Here is a 19,499-nt window from a genome sequence, read left to right on the forward strand (position 1 = left end):
TCAACTCTAACTGTTAGGGTTTTGTAAGTTAAGACTAAAATGACCCTATATATATTTTTTTTTTAAATAAGGGGGAAAGTTAGATTTTTATACCTAAATACTAATTGAGTACTACACACACCTCCCAGCTCCATAATTCTCGTCCCCCTATTAGCCATCCTCTATATCCCATCTTTGAGACTGGCAGTGAGGGATACTTGAAATGATATTTAAGCTCTCTGAGAAAGACTTCTAACTAAACTTGTGGGCAATAGATATATTTTTGCTTACACTGTAGGGTAGTTGATTTGTTTTTCAACTTTTTCAGGGTTTTGCGAGTTTAAACTACTCAAGTCAAAGGTAGAACTAATAAAGGAAGGAGGCACAGTTGAACTTAATGTGTTATGTCAAGATTTACAGAAACAAATTATTGTTTTTCAGCTATGGAGATATCATTAAGTATATACCAAGCAATCAGCGCATGACTGTAATAGGCTCATGAAGGAAGGCTTTTTCTAATCACGTTCAATGGTGTTTTTCCCAAGACAGCAACAGCTTTTATAAAATGATGGTTATATCTCCTCATTATAGAAGCTAATCTCCCCAAAAGACATTCAGCAGCTGCAAAATGCTAGCATCTTTTAGTTGTAAATTGTTTTTTATTATTTATCCCTATTTAACTAAAGAAGAAATGGCCATCAGATGATTTAACAAGACAGGAATTTAGTGGTTTCAACATTTGACAGCACCCAATTGTTAGTCTGTGCACTGGTCTCTTTATATCTGGGCTTAATGGTAATTGGTGGTTTTTATTTTTGGTTTTGGTTTTTTTGTTTTGTTTTGTTTTTTATTTTTTTGGGGGGTTTTTGTTTTTGCTTTCATGCCTTTATTGTATAAGAGGAGCATGAACCTCGTAGAAAGCAAATGTGCATGATCTGTTCTTTTATATTTCTCTTTCCATGGAATTTGAAGTTGTAGGTAGACCTCCTAGAATTTAAGAAATTGCAAAAGTAGACAAAAATGGGGCCACACTTGTCCTGTCGAGTCAGATTTCCGTAGCAGGTATCATTATGAACTGGATCTGTCCCCTGCAAGTGATAGGGGAGAGTCAGCAGATAGAAATGTCTGTGTAACTGATGGGGATTATGATTTACTGGTGCACATCCCGTTCCAAAGGCTGCTCCACAGTGGGAGCACCTCAGAGAGTGATCGTGCTCTGCTTGAGCCTGTTCTGTAGGGTTTAAAAATAAAATGGCACTAATGAGTTTTCGTATCACTCCATTGGTAGAACTCTCTGGGGACAGCCAACCAATTTAAATAAATAAGGTTCCAAAACCCTATGGGAGATTATAAGGGTGAGACATTCATTTTAATCGAGGCTCAGTTTGAGAAGAGGAAATTTCACTCCTAGCATACTTTTAAGTAGATGATTCTGAAGGACGTTTGCTATGTTGCTGTTGGAAGGAAAACATGTGCCTTTCACTCAGGACTTGGCATATTTTTTCAGAAAAGGTGGAAGCAGTTTCTCCACCGTTCATACTGCATGAGGGTCTAGAGTAGGGGTCATTCAAAACCAATGAAGCAACTGTTTCATTCCACAAGACAGCCAGTTTGCTTTTTATTCTGTGCTGACTGAAGTTGTATATTTGTGGCCAATTCCTATCCAAGCTTTAGGTTTTCAGCTTTGTGATAAAATAACTCAACTACAGCAAAATTCAAATGAGACAAAAAAAAAAAAAAAGAGTATGAAGTTTTACATAAATAGCCGCTTCCCTATCGTGATAACAACTGGAAACTTGGTACTGTTGTGAATCTACATTTCACTGATTCAATAATTGTACCCTTAATGCTGTTTACCATTTCATGTGTATTATTTATATATCAACCAAAGGGTATGAACACTAAAAAATAATTTCACTTCACTATCTTCCATTTCTTTTTATTTTAAAAGCCCTGAAGATACAGTTTGCCTATAAATAATAATAAAAAGGCGCTGTATTAATATTTCAGAAAAGATCCCCATCTACATGCTCGTACGCACAAATGCATATTCTCCCATAGATACATACACACACCCCTCCCTACAAATTAACTGTGCCTGAGGCTTGCAAGAAAATCAGGTCAAGCTAAAGGAGAAATCACAGAACAGGACCAAAATTAATTTACTACTCTGTACCACATATGAATATGAGTTTGCAGGAAGAAAATGGCTTATTTTCTCGGCCATTCCTATCCCTGTATCTGTTGAGAAATTTTAACTCTGAGACATGTGGATCAGCATCTTGGCCAGAAAAAGAAGAGAGTTCAACTCTTTCAGCTTAGATTTTATTAGATTCCCTTAAGATGGATAAAAGATGGGTGTCTGCTTGTCAGTTCTGTTCTGCTTCAGAACATCTAATAGCCTTTTTTGTACCTCTTCCTGGGAGATATATTTTGGTAAAATTGCGAATGAAACCATGATTTGCCTCTCTGCCTCGGAAGGGGCTTCTAGGCAATAATTAGCATTATTTTCAAACATTTAGAATGGTTTTCAATCGGGTTATGTCTTTCATCTTCCACTATGTGATATAGCAAGCACATAGCATAAATATGTAAATATGGAGGACAAATGCCTCTGTAATCATGTTTATCCAGGCCAAAAAAAAAAAAAACAACTAAGTGAATTATTGATGATTCCTCCCTCTCTCTCTCTCTTACCCCACGTTAACCTATCAGTAAAACACGCTAGTTTTACCTTCAAAATATCCAGGTTCCAATCTTTATGCCTCTGTGAACATCTCCACCACCCTAGTCCAAGCCCCAATCATCTCTGATTTGGATTCTTGGAAGCATCTTCTCATCAGGCCCTACCCCCAACTTCTGCCCTTGCCTTCCTTGAGTCTGTTTTCCACTGGCAGCCCCAAGTGATCTTGCTAACCTGTATATCAGCATGTCGCTCCTCTCAGAACTCCAGCCTCTTTCCTTCCCACTCAGACTGACAATCAGGCACCTCACACTGGCTTGTGAGGTTACTCTCTCTCTCTTCCCATCTCTCATTCCATTCCAGACTCATTGACCTGCTTGCTTTCCCTGAATTAGCCCAAATATGCTGCCCACCCAGTGTCACTGTTCCTGCTAATCCCTCTGTCTGGAATGTGCTTCCCACCAAAGATCTGCATCCTCTCTCCCTCACTTCCCGGGTGCCCGTGCTGGTGTTATCTTAACTAGGAGGTGAAGCTAGGTCTCCCCGAGGACCTCATTTTAAGTAGCATCCAAATCCCAGCCCCCCACCGCTCCCGATTCCCCTAACCGTTCTGTTTTTCCCTGTAACACATATGCACATGCACACATATATGTATCTGTGTGCCTGCTGATACATATATTTGTTGTTAGTTTTGCTATTATTCACTTGTTGGTTTTCCTCTCTCCGCATAAGAACATAAGCTCCAAGAAGGTAAAGATTTTGTTTTTTTTTTTTTTTTTTTCATTTCATAGCCACAGCCCATAAAACAGTCCTTGACATGCATTAGACACTCAGAGAAGGAAGGAAGAAAGGCATGATGGGGAATAGGGGAGGGTGGTAGAGAGAAAGGGAGTGAAGGATGGAAAGGAGAAAGAAGGGTTTAAGAACCTCTTCTTAGGATGACTAATCTTAGGAACTCTGATGGAAATTCCCTACTAACCCTTTAATCTTCCACACAATCCCTTATTACAGCCTCTCCTCTACTGAATACTTTCACACTTCAACCTCTTATTTTTAGCTTAAGTGCACATATGCTGGTCTTTGCTTAAACAACGTGGATACTTTGCAGGGATCATAGAGAAACAAAGGTGGGAAGGAGCCCAGCCTTTCTGCCTAAACATTGACCAGTTACCCCTCCCACACCCACTTTGCCAAATGAGGCAAGAAAAAGCATCCTTACCTCCCAGGTGAACATTAATTACTGTTTGCAGCATGCTTTGAGATCCACAGATGAAAGCAGCCATAAAAGCAAAAAGTGTTATTACATTGCAAATGGTTATAGGCTCTCATTTAGCTCTGGAAACTGATCAAGCGGGAATGTTGAATCATGAGACTAAGGTTGGCCAAATATTATACTTGTTATAATTAATTCGAGCTTAAGCTTCAACACGGTGACATCTTTCCTTTAAATAAAGTTAAGTCCTCTAAGGATGCATGAATCTATATGGGTCTCCGTTTTCAACTGGGAACTAAAAATTCTCAGTTATGAAGAAGACAGGATGGGAAATAGGCATCTGACTTCTGGTAGGGAAGAGAGACTGGGCAAATGGCTTACTTTTGAGACATCTTCTAAATGATCCCCTGTCTCCTCTACCCCTAAGGAGCAGTGATAAGAACATTCACAAAATTATGGGTCTTTAGAATTGGAGCTGTGTTTAAAGCTCCTATAATCCTACTCTAACCAAATGCAAAAAAATCTCTATAGCTGTTCAGGTTTACTTAAATAGTCTGTAAGATGGGGAGCTTTTTCCCTATGAGGAGCCAGGGCTGATGTTATTCAGCCACTATTGTTAGAGGCTCCTTGGGTGGTTGGTGTCCATTGTGGCCACAAATAATTATTAAACCTTTTCTATGAGCAAGTACTTTGTCAGGTGCTTTGGGAGATAGAAAGATGAAAAACAGCAACGCTAAATAGTGCAGATTCAACAACCACCTAGAGCACTGCCTTTTCCTAAAAGAAAGCCTGACATGTAGTAGTTATTCAATAAATGTGTCAAATGAATGAAAGAGTAGGTTGCACTCTAGAAAGAATGATGAAACACATGCCTAAGGAACAGTAATACTAAGTAGAACTTATATAAAGGAGAGGCATAGATAAATGAAGCCCACATCAGAGATCCTGCCTCCTTTAACTTTCAGCATTCCTAGAACTGACATCTGAAACAATTTATAAAAGTCCATTTCTTTTTCCATGGCTCATGGTTCAATTATTTGAGGATTTCTACAACTTCTCTTACCTCTTTTCCAGGCTCAAGAGCTGTGGGGCCTGTAACCTAGTAAATGATTTCTATTCCACCCATCAGTCTGAATTTCCTCCCCTGGGCAACTCAGTTTCTCAACTAGGCTCTTAAGATGATGTCAGCTTCCAATGGAATGGACCAGCCAATCCAGTAGGGACTATAGTGGTGCTCTGTTTCATCTGTTTCTCATACTGTCTCATAAAGCAAAAACCGTTGGGTCATGGAACCCTTCTTTCTTGGGACATATGTTTGTATTTTGAGAAACTAAGCATAGTTGAGAAAATAAGTGTATAACATTATATGTTGGGATGCTTCTTTTTGGGGAGAGGGGTAGTGATGGGAACCACTTTTACACATCTTGTATTAGAATTTTAGAAGCGCAGCCCATAATTAGGATAAAGAAAATCTGTTTTCACATCATCCAAACTCAAACCCTGGGTTTTCTATCCATCCTTCAATTTGAATATCATTAAAAAGAGTGAAATTTAGTGGGCAGAATCTTGCACAGAGCTCACCAATTCCCTGTGTGGTCTGGAAAAAGCCACTTTCTCACTCTGAACCCCAAATTTGTCATCAGAGTGAAATGGTTGGTCCGGATATCATCTGAGATTCCTGCTAGAGCTAGCTTTCAATGTTTTTAGTCATAGCTTTCTTTGACCTAATCCAGATCATCCCCTAAATTGTACTAATCATAGAGATAGCTAGATGGCTGCCTTAAATAGAAGCTTGGCAAAGGAGATAAAGCAGCAAGGCATCCCTTCTCCCAGCTTCAAAGACCTACCTAACATGGCAGAACTAAATTGTGAAACAAACATGAACTACTAAGCCACAATTGTCTCTGTCTTCCTCTGTACAATATGGTGAGTTTTCATAGGAAAAGACCTTAAAAAAAAAACCCCATGATGGTGTATGCTCGTTGCCCACACAAACTCATTAGGTCATGCCCCAAATTGCACATCATTGCATCACTCGACATACAAATTCATCCCTCACCTTAAGTCTTTCAACATTTCAGCCCTGGTTGCTAGCGGTTTCTTTCTTCACAACTATGAGTACTTGAAAACAATGTCAAAACAAGTCATTTCCTTTTTCATCCCCATACAATCACTATGAGGCTATGCCTACCTTAGAGTTTTTGCCCTCACCTCTTTATTTGCTCTCCACTTCCTTTCCTTCTTTCTCCTCCATTAAGTCCCTCACCTAATTCAAAGCTCCCCACCCCCCATGTGGGGTAGAAGCATCTCAGCATGGGGGAGGGGGGGAGGGCAAAGAACCCTTTCCTAGAGCTTAACTGCAGTTTCAGAACCACAGAGAGGGATGCTAGGTGGGGAGGCAGGGGGATCCATTTTAGTTGGTCCTTGCTGTGAATTTTGAGGCTCCATTTGGAACCCCACAGGTGGTGGAGATGACAAAACTCTATAAAGAAGCTCTGCAGTAAGAACCACTCTCCCCAGAGCTTAGGGGCCATCACACACAGAGAACAGATTGCATCTGGGCCCGGCTGCCATCCTAATGTCGGCCAGTTTGGCATTTACCTTCCCTCCCCAGGCTGACCTCTGAAGATGGGGGCAGGCTCTGGGGGCATTGTTCTAACCGTGCAAACGCTGCAGCCATTGTGTCGCATGGGATTGCTGCCGGTTCCTCTCCAGCCCAACACTGTAATTTTATCAACTCTGGCTCAGAGAAACCTATATTTATAATGCTAATTAGGAGGGCACACATTTAATTTGAGTGGAAGACTGTATCTTGCTGAGCCTGATAGCACAGGGCTCAAGCGACAGCAGTCAGAGGCAAAGCAGGCCTTTCTCCCTTCTCCAAGTATTTGAAACAGGGCTTACTCTTGCCAAACAATTTCTCTGTTGGATTAAAAAGAGAGAGAGAGGAGAGGGCTGAATATGCTAGAGCTCAGAAAACTTTGCGTTTATCTCCCGCCTGCATAATATATTTCTCTGTGCACTGAGAAAACATGCCTCTTATGTTATCTAATTGTTTCCTGACACATTTAGCAACATTTCACACTCTTTAAAGTGACATTAACATTGCTGACAGTGGAGGTGCTTTCATTAGATGGGCTTTGAATTGCAGCCAGGATGCACTGCAGGTCTTCAAACGGGCTTGTAAAAGGCAAGAAAGGCATTATTTATGAAAATAGAGACTTGGCCAGCGGTGCCCTGTGGGTGCGTATTAATTTTGCTGATTCTAGTCAATTTAAGAATGCATGTGCATGTGCGCACACACACACGCACACACATAAAAGAGCTTCTCATGAGCTAAACTAAAATACCTCCGTTGTCCAGCAGGTCACTGGCTATGTGGGTCTCAAGGGAACATCGCTCCTCCATCTTTTCAACCATAACACAGCACTGTGCTATTCCAGGCACAAATCAGTAACTTTGCTCCTGGTGGTGGGACTCAATGAGTGCATGACTGGTGTATGTGGTCAGCGTGATTTGCATGCTCTGGTTGTGGAGCTGTTTGTCCTCCTTCTTTTCCCCATCATGTTTCCTCTTGCCCTGGGAAGGCTGCTTTTCATGTCTTCAGCTATCTGCATTGATGCGTGGTTTTCCCTGGAGGGCGTTCCAAGTGAGCCTTCAGAGAACACTCGCCTGCAGGCACCTGCCACTGCTGGGTCTGAAGAGAAAAATTTGAAGATTCGCTCTGACCTTCACGGAGAGAGTTAGCCAGATTGGAGACAAAGAGGATGGTGCACGGTAGAAAGCAAGGTTGTGGATTTCTCCTAGGATGCAACCTCTTCTGTGATCTCAACCCCATGATTGAACCCATCCCTGTTACGTGGGCAGAATACTATTTAGAAATTGTAGAATTTTCGATCTGTGGGAGGACTTCCTACAGATTATTTCATCACCCCCAGCCTGCCAATCCTAATCTGCCTTTGCAGTTGATCCTAGTTGGAATGAGTTACTCTTGTCTCTTTCCATTTCTAATGTTGCATGATTGTATGTGGCCACACCGTGCTTCATCACAGAGATCCAAATTTGTGTCTTAGCCAGTTACCTGCTGCATAACTTTGATCTAGCAGCCTCAGTTCCCTCATCTTTAAAATAAGGATAATAATAGTACCTTCCAGATAGTATTATGAGAAGCATTGTATAAATTCTAAAGCATGAAACACGTGATGCACAATTGCTAGAATATCACAAATGCTCAAGAAATGTAAGTGGACATTAGTCCCTCCCACTGGACCAAGGGCCCCGCCTTAAGCCTACCTGATGCTGTTCATGGCACAGTCCAAACGCATGCATGGAGTGAGGCCTCCTGGTGAGGGTGAGTCCCACAGCTATCTGTCATAAGCAAACCTGGCCTCAGAATTCCAGTACTCTTTCTAACTATACTGTAAGAGGGAGCTTTTTACTGTACTAGACAGTGACTTTCAAATGACTGTTGAGGGGAGGAATAAACTAACACATGTGAAATCCATGTCTTCCTACAATGCTAAACCAGGGACCAATCTTGTTTATATTTTTCATTCCAATGTCAAAACATTGCTATATCTTTGAAGGAGAATGTTCAATGTTTCTGTGGGTCATGGGGGGTTAGACTCCAAGATAGCTAATCTTTGCCCCTTTTCAAGGACTATTCAGTAAGGAGCAGGTGGGGTACCCTGAGTGTGGGCAGCAGAGAGCTGAAATACAAGGAGCATCTGTTGCCTGGAGTCCAGAGCTTTCTTTGTCATCCCTAAAGCACAGAGCAAAACACAGATTTAGTGTTGAGAACTGTTTGCTCTCATCAGACAAAGCTTTGAAAAGCCTTCCAATAATGAGATTGAAAACAATTACCATTTGTAGAGCCCTTCACCATTTGCAATGTACTTTCATATATGTTATTTCATCCTAGAAGAGGGATATCACATCTATCTCACATCCTTCTTATGGATGATAATAGTACTTACCATTTACTCCAGAACATTTATCTGAATGTCTCATTTAATACTTACGGTAATCTGTGGAGTATGTTTACACACATTTTTGCTTATCAGTTGAGTGCAGAAAAGTTAGGTGACTTGCCAAAAGTCACTCAGCGAATCAGAGGCAGAGCCAAGATTTGAACTTCAGCCTGGTTCCAGTGCCAGTGATATTGTCACATCAGTGATCAGTACTTTGTCATGACAAAGGTTAATAGATTCCATTGTCATTTCTCATGCGGCATGCCATGCGCTTTAGCGCCAGAATGACTGGGCTCACATTTTCCCTCCAAGAAGGATTACCAACTTATCCTTCTTGCACGTCAGTGTGCTTGTCTTTGAAATGGGAATCACATTTCCCATCCTGTAGGTTGTTATAAGCATAGTGATAATAATAGATATAAAGGGCTCAGACAGAATGTCTGGTATCATAAGAGCATCATAAACCCAGTGATGGGTGGCACTGTTGTTTCCATGTACCACAAATACCAGAAGTAAACATAAAAGTGAGTAAGAAAGATTTCCATGTCTTAGAAGATGTTTCCCAAGGTATCTGTTTGAAAACTAAGCTTTGGCCCGAGCATACAGCTTCTAGAAATCTTTATTGCCCAGGTTTCCCCCCAACTAAGCTCTCTTGAGAGTGTAATACAGTCCCCAGGAAGGCAAGAAGACCACCCAGGTATCTTCCGTGTGTGGCCCAGCTGGATGTGCCCACGCCTAAGGGACTGCCCCCCACATGGTTAGTGCACTCACCGTGTGAGCCTGCACAGCATGGAGGCACATCTCCCAAGCTCCTTCACTAGAGTGGACTCACCTCTCACAGGGGGTAAGTTCTGAGGTCACCTGATGAGGCCCACGCTCTGCTTACACTGCCATCCTGGGCAGTCCCTTAGAAAGGGGTCCTGGGGCCTCCCTGGTGGTACAAGGGATAAAGACAGCACCTTCAAGTTATTGCCAGCCACTGCAGCACAAGTTCAATCCCCGGCTGGCCAGGGAGCTAACCCACATGGTGCAGCAGACCTCTCCTGCTGCTCCCCTCGGCAGTGTATCTCAGCAGTTCTGCTCTCCACTCTCTGGCGAATCCTCTCCAACCCCCCACTCCGCCCCGCCGCATCTCTGGTCTACATCCCAGTTCTTGTATACATAAATAAATAAATCTTAAAAAATAAACCCACAGTCATTTTTTCCTCCAAGGTTGTCACACCCAGCTATGTCTTCCTGTGAGAGTGGATGAAGTACTGACTTTATGTTCTAGCTACTTGATTAATAGGACAAACACATTCAAACTCAAAAAAATTCTTCTCACCAAGATACTGACACACTAAGAGGTACCTAAACCCTAAGACCAACAGTGCCCAGCAGTGGAGTCAATACCACATGTACTTGATGCATCCAATTCGTGTTTATGGAGTGATTTTTATCATCGACCAATCAAACTACTATTTATTGTGTACCGTCTGTCGCCTGGGAGCTGGGACACAAAGACGAAGAATCCACAGCCTTTTTCCAGCCACTCATTGTCCATGAGTGAGTCATACATTTAGACAAACAAATAAGCTCACATCTAACTGGTACAATAATAGACGTATGCCCTGCATACTAGTGGGTAAGGTGATGAGGAAAGTTGTATAAAGAAGGGTTGATGCAAAGCCTACAGGAGAAAGCTGAGATTGCCAAGGAGGAGGGAATGCCTCCCATGCACCGGGAGGGATGCAAGGAGAGAAAGATCAATACAAGAGTCTGAATGGTATTGTGCAAGTAGTGGGGAGTCTTGGGAGAGTTCAGAAAAAAAGCCTGATGTTAGCAAATTTGTAGCTTCATTGGCCATTGTATGGAAAGGAAACACCAAAATCTATACTGTGCTATCAGATATGGTAGCCACAAGCCACATGTAGCTATGTTGACTTAAATTAATTAGAAAGGTAGTTCTTTGGTTACACTGGCCACATTCCAAGTGCTCAACAGTCACGTGTATTAAACAGCATAGACACGGAACATCTCCATCATCACAGAAAATTCTGTTGGCCAGCCCTGATCTAAACAACACATTACCAACATAATAATGTCAGCTCATATTAAAGGACCTAGGAGGTGTAATTAAGATGCATGTGTGGGGCCTCCTTAAGGTTGTAGGGGTTAAAAATTTCAGAGCTACGGCCTGAGTTCGATCCCTGGCTAGGGAGCTAATCCATGCATGGTGCAGCAAAACTCTCTTGACTTGCCTATTGCTCCCCTTAGCAGTGTATTTCAGTAGCTGTGCCTGTTCTGCTCCCCACTCTGGTGAATCTTCTCAATTCTCGCACCTCTGGCCTACACCCCAGTTCTTCTCTGCATAAATAAATATTAAAAAAAAATAAGGGGACCTCCCTGGTGGCCTAGGGGTTAAGTCTCAGTGCATTCACTGCTACAGCCTAAGTTCAATTCCCAGCCAGGGAGCTAACCCATATCTGGTGCAACAGACCTTTCCTATCTCACCCGCTGTTCCCCTCAGCGGTGTATTTAGGTATATCTGCCTGCTCTGTTCCCCATTCTGTCTCTGGTGAATCGTCTCACCTCCCACACCTCTGGCCAGCACCCCAGTTCTTCTATGCAAAAATAAATAAAATCTTAAAAAAAGAGTACTTGTATAAAGGGATTTCTGGTCAGAAAGTGTTTGAGCATCCATTATCTTTCATTAAATAATAGAGTCACTACAGGTAACATGGATTTTGTGTCCTCAAAAGGGGAAGCTGCATAGATTTGCTGCATGTCCCTCATGAATATGAAAGGGCTGACATTAGAAAAATACAGAAATCATATTTCAAAAATAAACTCTACCCTCCATTTACAGCTTAATCTATATTTGACACCTTCTAAAGTGCAATGCTGCCAGGAAGATGTGATATATAAACATGAAAGTTGATAGTGAGACCCAGTAACAACACCCCAAAACATAGAGCCCCAAACTGTGAAGACAGTTCATGCTCAAGCTCCGGAAAGAGCCCCTTTAACTGGGGCAAGTCCAGCTGCCCGCCAGCCTCTCCATAAATTATGTATAATAGCTTGTGTGAAAATCGGAATCATTTTGCCAGGGCCATCTGAAAATGATTTGTTTTCAAGAAAATTCTTAGCTGGGCTTTGCTGAGTTCAGTGAAGTGTGAGTGAAGAGGACAATTAGGTCTTCTCCTGTGAAAATAAAAACTTTCAACAGGATGATGTGGCATAGAGCAAACCCGTTACAATGATCTCGCCTCATTGAGAAGACATCAGGAGTCATGAAAATTCCTGGGTGAGGTTCAATACCCTGAAGCTGAGCTGGAACATTCTGCCTGAGTAGCTTTGTAAAGGCAGCCTGGTCCTCACAGAGAATGGCAGCTCCACCTTCCTCAGAGAGGAGTTAGACTTGCTTTCAGGAACTCTCTGGTTCTCTAACTTAAATCCCCTAATAACATACAAACTTATTTGTTTAATGTTTTCTTGGGTGGTCAGAAAGACTTGACTAAAACAAAATTTTCACTTCTATATCTCTTTCATTCTTCTCCATTGGGGAAAAAAAAAGAATTACTTAAAACTTGACCATGGAGCAAGAAGTATCCTTTATTTCAAGTTATCACAAAGTCTGACCCATGATTTCTTAGCCTCCTCTATTGACATCCAGCCTCAGGGTGGATCATTCTTTGCCATAGGGACTGTCCTGTGCATTGCAGGGTGTGAGCAGCTTCTCTGGTCTCTACCCTTTAGAGTCAGTAGCATTCTCTCCTGCCTCTCCCCCTACCACACAAATTGTTTCAACCAAAATATCTTTAGAATTTGCCAAATGTCCCCTAAGGAGAAAATTGTCACCTGTTAAGAACAACTGATTTGGCCTAACATAAGCAGCAAGCTACAGAGACTATAAAAACATGATATAAATAAATACATATACATGCAAATATATATATATATATAAACATGTATCTATTTTAATTTTAAGATGCTATCTACATTGAGGTCATTTTGCAGTCTATAGTTATTATCAAAATTACTGTCTTTGTTCTCTTTAATTTAAGATACAGGAAAGAAATTAAGTCTTTCTCACCCTACCCTAAGATCAGTGTGGTATATATAAGTTCCAATGACAGCTGGACGGTGATCTGAGTTTCTTTCCACTACCGAGAACAGAAAGCTACTGTAGTAACAAGTAGAGAGCCATCTGTCTGCATCCCCCCCACACTTTGATATCCACAATAGTTTTATAAATAGATTAGATACCTCCCTCCATAAGTGGTTTCTCTGGGACCCCATGTTTGATTCCTTATGATTTATCAGGAAGTCAGCTTACAGAACATGAAAATTTCATCATTTTGGAGGCAGATGATCTGGAATCTATTTCCAGTTCTACTAAATAACGGTATGGCACTGGCCAAGCCATTTTCTCACTTAGACTTTGTGATTTTGGTTCTAAGTGATAAAAACCAACTCAAGCTAGCTTAAAGAAAAAGCAAAACAAAATAAAGAGTAGGTGGAAAATAAGTGATTCACAGATTGAAAAATGTTGCTTCAGGTCTGGCTGAATCCTGGTGCTCTGCCAATGTCATCGGGAATTTCTTTTCCTTCATCTCTCATCTGTGCTTTCCTCCATGTTAATGTTAATCTCAGGCAACCATTCCCCTTGAGTCACATCGCTCCAGTCTCACCATCTCCCAGAGTCAGCCCCAATAATGATAGCCTGTCTACCTGGGCACAGCCATGCACACGCTAAGTGCTTGTGAACAACTGGAGCCAAAACTACAAACTTCCTTAACTCCATCTGGGTCTTTTGCACCTACTGTGTGTCAAACACAACTCTAGGGAATTATCTATGTTTTCCCCAGTCTTTACAGTAATATGTGAGGTCAGTATTATTATCACCAGAGAGTTCCAAATAAGTGTTATAAGTTGTTCAAACCCACACATAAACTGGCAGAACTCAGTCAGCCTGCCTCCAAATTCTGTGCCCTCTGCTCCTCACCTGGTCTTGGAGGACTGCTAAAATAGGGTAAGCTAAGAAGTTTGGGATCCGTTGCACAGGACAGACAAATATTTCTGGCATGAATACAAAAATAAACACTGACAAGAGACAATTAGGTGACCACATCCATTGAAGTCCAGGGCTTCACTTGGGACAAAAGTTTAGGAATTTCCTGTTGTCATTTTGGTAATTTGCAGACCTTAGTTGATCTTGGTTCTGCCCCTGGGGTGTATTATTAATATACCTGCATCTCTAGATGGTATATTGTTAGGATATTTGTGGAAAGGGCATAAATGAACCTCTAAGCTTGATGCTAGGCACACACTGAATGACTGAATGAATGTAAGGTGGTTGTATGGATGTTCCCTTCAACTGGAAATAGAGAGACCAGATAGAGTTGCCATTGGGGTGCCTTGTGCCTTTATTTTGGTAGCCTGGCTGCCACACCCCCATGCCTTGATGAACACATCATCTGTGTGCAGAACTAAACAGAACTTGGAAAATCTGGAATGCCTTCCTGAATAATGTTCTGATGGAACTTAAAACAAGTTGGAAAAGAATTCATTAAATACTAAAAAAGGGGGAGGGTAATATCCCAAGCATTGACATTATTTTTATTTACACACGTATTTATGTACCTTTCCTTTTAACGCCTTCAAAAATAGAGACACAACCTGAAAGCATATGGGGGGAAGTGAATAATTTAGTGAGATTCTTAATAAACAACAAGCATTAGAAAATAGCATTAGGAGAATTGTTTAATTCCTCTAACCAGCTGTTTCACCTATATTGATACAGTCTTTTTGCAGTACTCAACTTTAACACAGAAGTCATGTTTTTATTCAATCCTTGAATCTACAAAGTTTTGATTCAGGAACCACTTTCTCTCTGTACAAATGAGTGTTCCCATGTCAGTGATGTAGGACTTTCCCCAGGAGGAGCCTGGTTTCTGTCAATGGTTAATCACCTCCTGTGAAATGATCTCTGTGGCACATTCCAGAAGGGGACTCATAGTGTAGGGTTCCCATCACAGCCACTTTTGAGTAATCACTCTTGTCTAATGTGAGACATAACAGAGTGAGCCATTTTTGCTTGGTTTTGGGGATCAGACAGCCTGGGTTCAAACCCGGCTAATTCTGTTGCTTTCTAAAACACAATTTTAGGAAAATTAGTCTAAGCCTCAGTGTAACGACGGGTGTCACCTATAACGATGGGAATCTACACTGCTCATAGAAAAGTCCTGAATGTCAAAAGAGAAAAACACCTGTCGGATACTCAGCTCAGTTCTCCGCACAACACATAGTTGGTGATGATGTCATTGAACTTACTCTTGTGGATGTAATTTTTCCTGGTACTGCTTTTTTCATTTGTCTTTTTTTTTTTCCTGAGCATCTCTCTGCTCCACAAAATACTCTGAGACCCTGTCACTATGTAGATCAGTTACACATTGTCTACACAGAACATGTTAATATCTCTCAGTCATGAATCTTTTGAACACAAAGGATCCAGTTTTTTTAAATACATTTTGGAAATTGATCTGCAGTGTGCCCTCTATCATAAATTGGTGATTATGTAAAAAACAGTTGTGTAGAGCAGCAATTTCATGGGGAATATTTACTGCCTTGGGGATGGAGAGGTGATTCTAGCCCTTTCATCTTGGATAGGAGAACTAAATCTGAATTCAAATCAATTTACAGAGAAAAAATGGTACTGTAATTGAGACGTGGGAGTCACCGTGATGTTGTTTCAACCACGGATGGTGTAGGGTCAAGTTTTCAGGTGTGGCTGAAATGGATGATGAAGCATGGAGCATAGCTCCCACTCCCAGACCATGGTTTTTCTAATTGTCAGTCATCCTTCATTGCAACCAAACTGTCCTCAGAACCCTTCTTAGCATGATGTTCCAAATAGCCTCTCCCAGTCAACCAGGTACCATGGACATGCTTCACTGTCATTCTTTTCAATTCCCACATTTTCAGAAGCTGAAACTCGTCACAAAATTGTTTTTATTTGGAAAGAGATATATTAGTAAAGTTTGAATTAGTCCCCATTTCTTTTTAAGTCAGGGGAAACCCATTCATACAGATAATTAGACTTTGATTTACATGGGGATTTGGAAAAAGCACATACACGCCCACACATCCACAAGACCATATGAGTTTAATGAATGGCATATTGCTGCCTTTGTATGTTTCTCCCTACTTTGCAACAGATCAATTAACCCAGCTTTCTGTATATTTGCCAGGGACCCTATACACATTCAGAATGAAACTTCAGAAATAGTTTGGGGGTCAGAAAGGCTCTGTAGGGCATAAAGTGAGAACCAGGTATATGCAAACCCCTGGTTGCATGCCTGCCCCATGCTAGGTATTTCTGCAGGAAATCAGGGTCTATACAGTGAGCTTGTGTATGTTCCAGCATTCTCCCCTGTACTTTGGAACCTGTTGGTGTCTGTACAGATGGTATCTGTCAGTTGGAGTAGTCAGGGGGAAAAATGTAGCATAAGCGAACAAAATTAGCAAATGACATAGCAAATAGAGAACAGCATACAGTTTGATTGGGGGCAGATCTAGGGACTGAGAAATTTCCAAGTAAATGGTAGGTACCAGCAGCAAACAGAGCTTAAGGAGCTACCAAAGCATGGCATGAAAGGGGGCAGGGAAATAACAGGAATCAGACAATTCTGTGATGTGTATTTCGGTACACCCAAATAACCCTGGCGCTTTCATTGTGTTCTGACGGCTCTTCCATTGTCTGTATTTGTATAAATTAAAAAGCAGTTCTGTCTGTATTCGATGAAATGAATTCATGCTGAACCAAATTTCAAAAAGTTCATGTAAAGAATGATTTCACAGCAACTATCCTATCAGGCGCCTGGAAAATTGCACTTGAACTTCAGTTCCACCTCAGTCACTCAAAGGAATTTAGAAATTGGCTTCCAGCCATCCTTGTTCTTCAACACGCCGTTTCAGATATGCCTCAATAATACAAACCCTAAAGCCCACTGACTGTGAGTTAAAGCCTGTTCCTGCCGGAGCCTCGCTGCTTGTTGCACGTCAGCACCCACTTCACGGTGTCTGGCCGGGATACCTCCTTGTTCTGGAGCCTCGATGAAGGTGGGGGGGGGGGGCTTTGCCATGTAGGGGCCACTTTGAACTTCATAACAACATTGGGAGAGAAACTTTGAACTCTGCCAAGTAATAGCTGCTGTAAGTGGTTATTCAAAGAAATATACTTATTTGCAATCTTGAGCGTGTCTTGAAATTGGGAGATGGGAAACTGGAATCACCCCCTCCTCTGAGGTCACCTTTTTTGTCACTATGTCCTTTGGGAAGGTGCCATGGAGAGTGGCTGGCGGGTGGATTCGGGACCAATCAAACACTAGTTGGATGCCTGTCCCCTGCTGCTTGCTAACTTTGTATTTTCACCGCTCTGTGCCTCAGTCTCCTCATATGTAAAATGGGGATGATAATAATGCTAATGTCATCAGATCACTTTCAGAATTAAATAAGAGCATATATGCAAAGTGGTGGCACAGGGATGGCAGATAGGCATGTGTAAAATCGCTAGGGGTTTAAATAGTACTAACAATGGTAACTATTAGTGGAGGTGACTTAGGGAGAAGGTGATTTCCTTGTTTGTGCTGATTCGGATGTGTTTAAACTACCTTTGCCAGCACATCTGGAAAGAATATCACTGTTGATCTAGCTCCAAAGCAGTTTTGAATGAATTACAGTTTTCAGATCCAACTGCATTTGAGCCATTGATCCATCTCAGGGATGATTCTTGTTCAGTTGTGTTACTGGTGGGAACCCCAACATCTAAGCTATAAGGATATCACATCTCCTGTCTCTTCTGCCCCTGGCACCCTCAGAGATGGAATATGCTAGTGCAGCTGTTGGTTGTGTTTCCTCTCACTGCAATTCCCTTTCCTCTTCTTTTTCAAAGACTCCTCAGGTACCACCTCTCCCAGGAATCCTTGTTTGACTCTCCACCCCTCCCTCTACCTGGCAAGGCTGGGCCAGCCCCCATTGCTGCCCCCAGAGTGCCATGTCCTCACATGGCACCATTCCTGCTCCTTAGTATGTGGTACTAAGGTGACATATTTACCAGCTGGGCCCAACCAGGTTGTGCGCTCTCTGAGGGCTGGGATGGTGTCTTGATTCATTTTTTCTTCTGGCATGGCCAGTATCTGGCTGAGTCCACACTTGATTGAACCACATTGATCTATCAGTATCATTTAATGCACTGAGGGATAGATCAAGAAATATAGTTATAAAAATAGCAATGAAAATATGCATCCATAGAAGGTGACTGAAAATGTGTCCACATAGGTTGTATATCTACAAGCAGGAAAGCGCCTTTCTCCTGACCCAAGGCCTTGCCTGTCTGGGTTAAAACTTAAACCTGGTTTTTGAGTCTGTTTTCTGAAAACCTTGTCATTCTGCCCACACCCTCCACTCAAGGGCACATCACTTGGGCTGCTACTCTTGGAACCTTTTTCTGAGTTTCCCAAATGCACAAACCAGCAGGAAAGCAATTGTGAGGGCCCTGAGATGTAGGGGTGAATCAGGCAATCATCTTCAGTCAGCAGTTTGGCTGCCAGGAGCTAGCTCCCTGCCACGTGAGAAGTGGCAACAGCCGCCCGGGTGGGAGGAGATCTTCTTGACCCCGGGAGCAGCTCCCAGCCACAGCCCACCCCCTGCCAGGCTGGCATGCCTCCTCACAGCTGTGCTGCTCTTTGTAGGAATTCTCCCGTGGTGCCCCCAAATCCCCGTGTTGAAGAGACCAGGGACGTTGGCCAACTTTCCAGCATGTAAATGTTCTGCCCTTTCCACCTCTCCTCTGCCTCTACTCCAGATTAATTAGTTTGTTTTCAGTCAATCTTGTTTATTTGTTCGTTCATCCAACAGGTGCTATTCTCTAGGAAAACACTGAGGATACAAGGAGAATAAAATAGACAGAAGTCCACTTTAGACAATAACAAGGGCTACAAACTTGGACAAGTTAATTGGATAAAGTGGATGGCAGCTTTTATGAAGGCAGGCAGGGAAGGCTTGAGTGAAGAGAATGAGCAGGCTGGCGAGTAGCCATCCATGAGGTGGTGGCGGGGGAGAGCTGTCCGCAGAGAGGAGACAGGAAGAGTGAAGAGGCCAAAAGTGAAACTGCTTGGCGTGCCCAGGCAGCGGAAATAAAGATGGACTCTTCACGTTGACTAGAGATAACAGGCAGGGCTGCTGTTCGACATGAGGCAGGACACACAGGTGGTGGGTGCTAGAGAAGGCAAGACTCGAAGGTCATCCCAAGGAGTGTGGGTTTCTTCCCACATGCAGTGGCAAGCCATGGGAGGTTCCCAACCAGGTGAGGGATGTGGCCTGATTTCTGTCTTTCAAATGTCAACCTGGCTGCTGCAGAGAAGGGAGAGGTTCACCAAGAGATGGGAAGTGCTCCCTCTGCACCATTGACAGGTTCTTGGGAGCTGCAACTTGAATGGCATATACCCAAACCAGGTCCTCTGATAACATTGTTTCTTTCAGCACCAACTGGGGTTTCTTTTTTCTGCACTGGCATCATAAGGAAATGATACTGAACAAAACAGGGTGATTGAAGCACCTGCTGCAGATAGACAGCCACAAGGAAGCGGGGACACACCAGGGAGACAGTGAG

General features: G+C 42.4%; 1 protein-coding gene across 6 annotated transcripts in view; it reads left to right on the forward strand.

The window, feature by feature from the left end:
* The window catches only part of TENM2 (teneurin transmembrane protein 2), a 3,493,894-nt gene that overhangs the window by 3,127,703 nt on the left and 346,692 nt on the right, over window positions 1–19,499 (forward strand). The window lies entirely within an intron of this gene.

Source organism: Talpa occidentalis, unplaced genomic scaffold, assembly GCF_014898055.3.
Source record: "Talpa occidentalis isolate TD23 unplaced genomic scaffold, MPIMG_talOcc4v2.1 talOcc4.9, whole genome shotgun sequence".
NCBI lineage: Eukaryota > Metazoa > Chordata > Mammalia > Eulipotyphla > Talpidae > Talpa > Talpa occidentalis.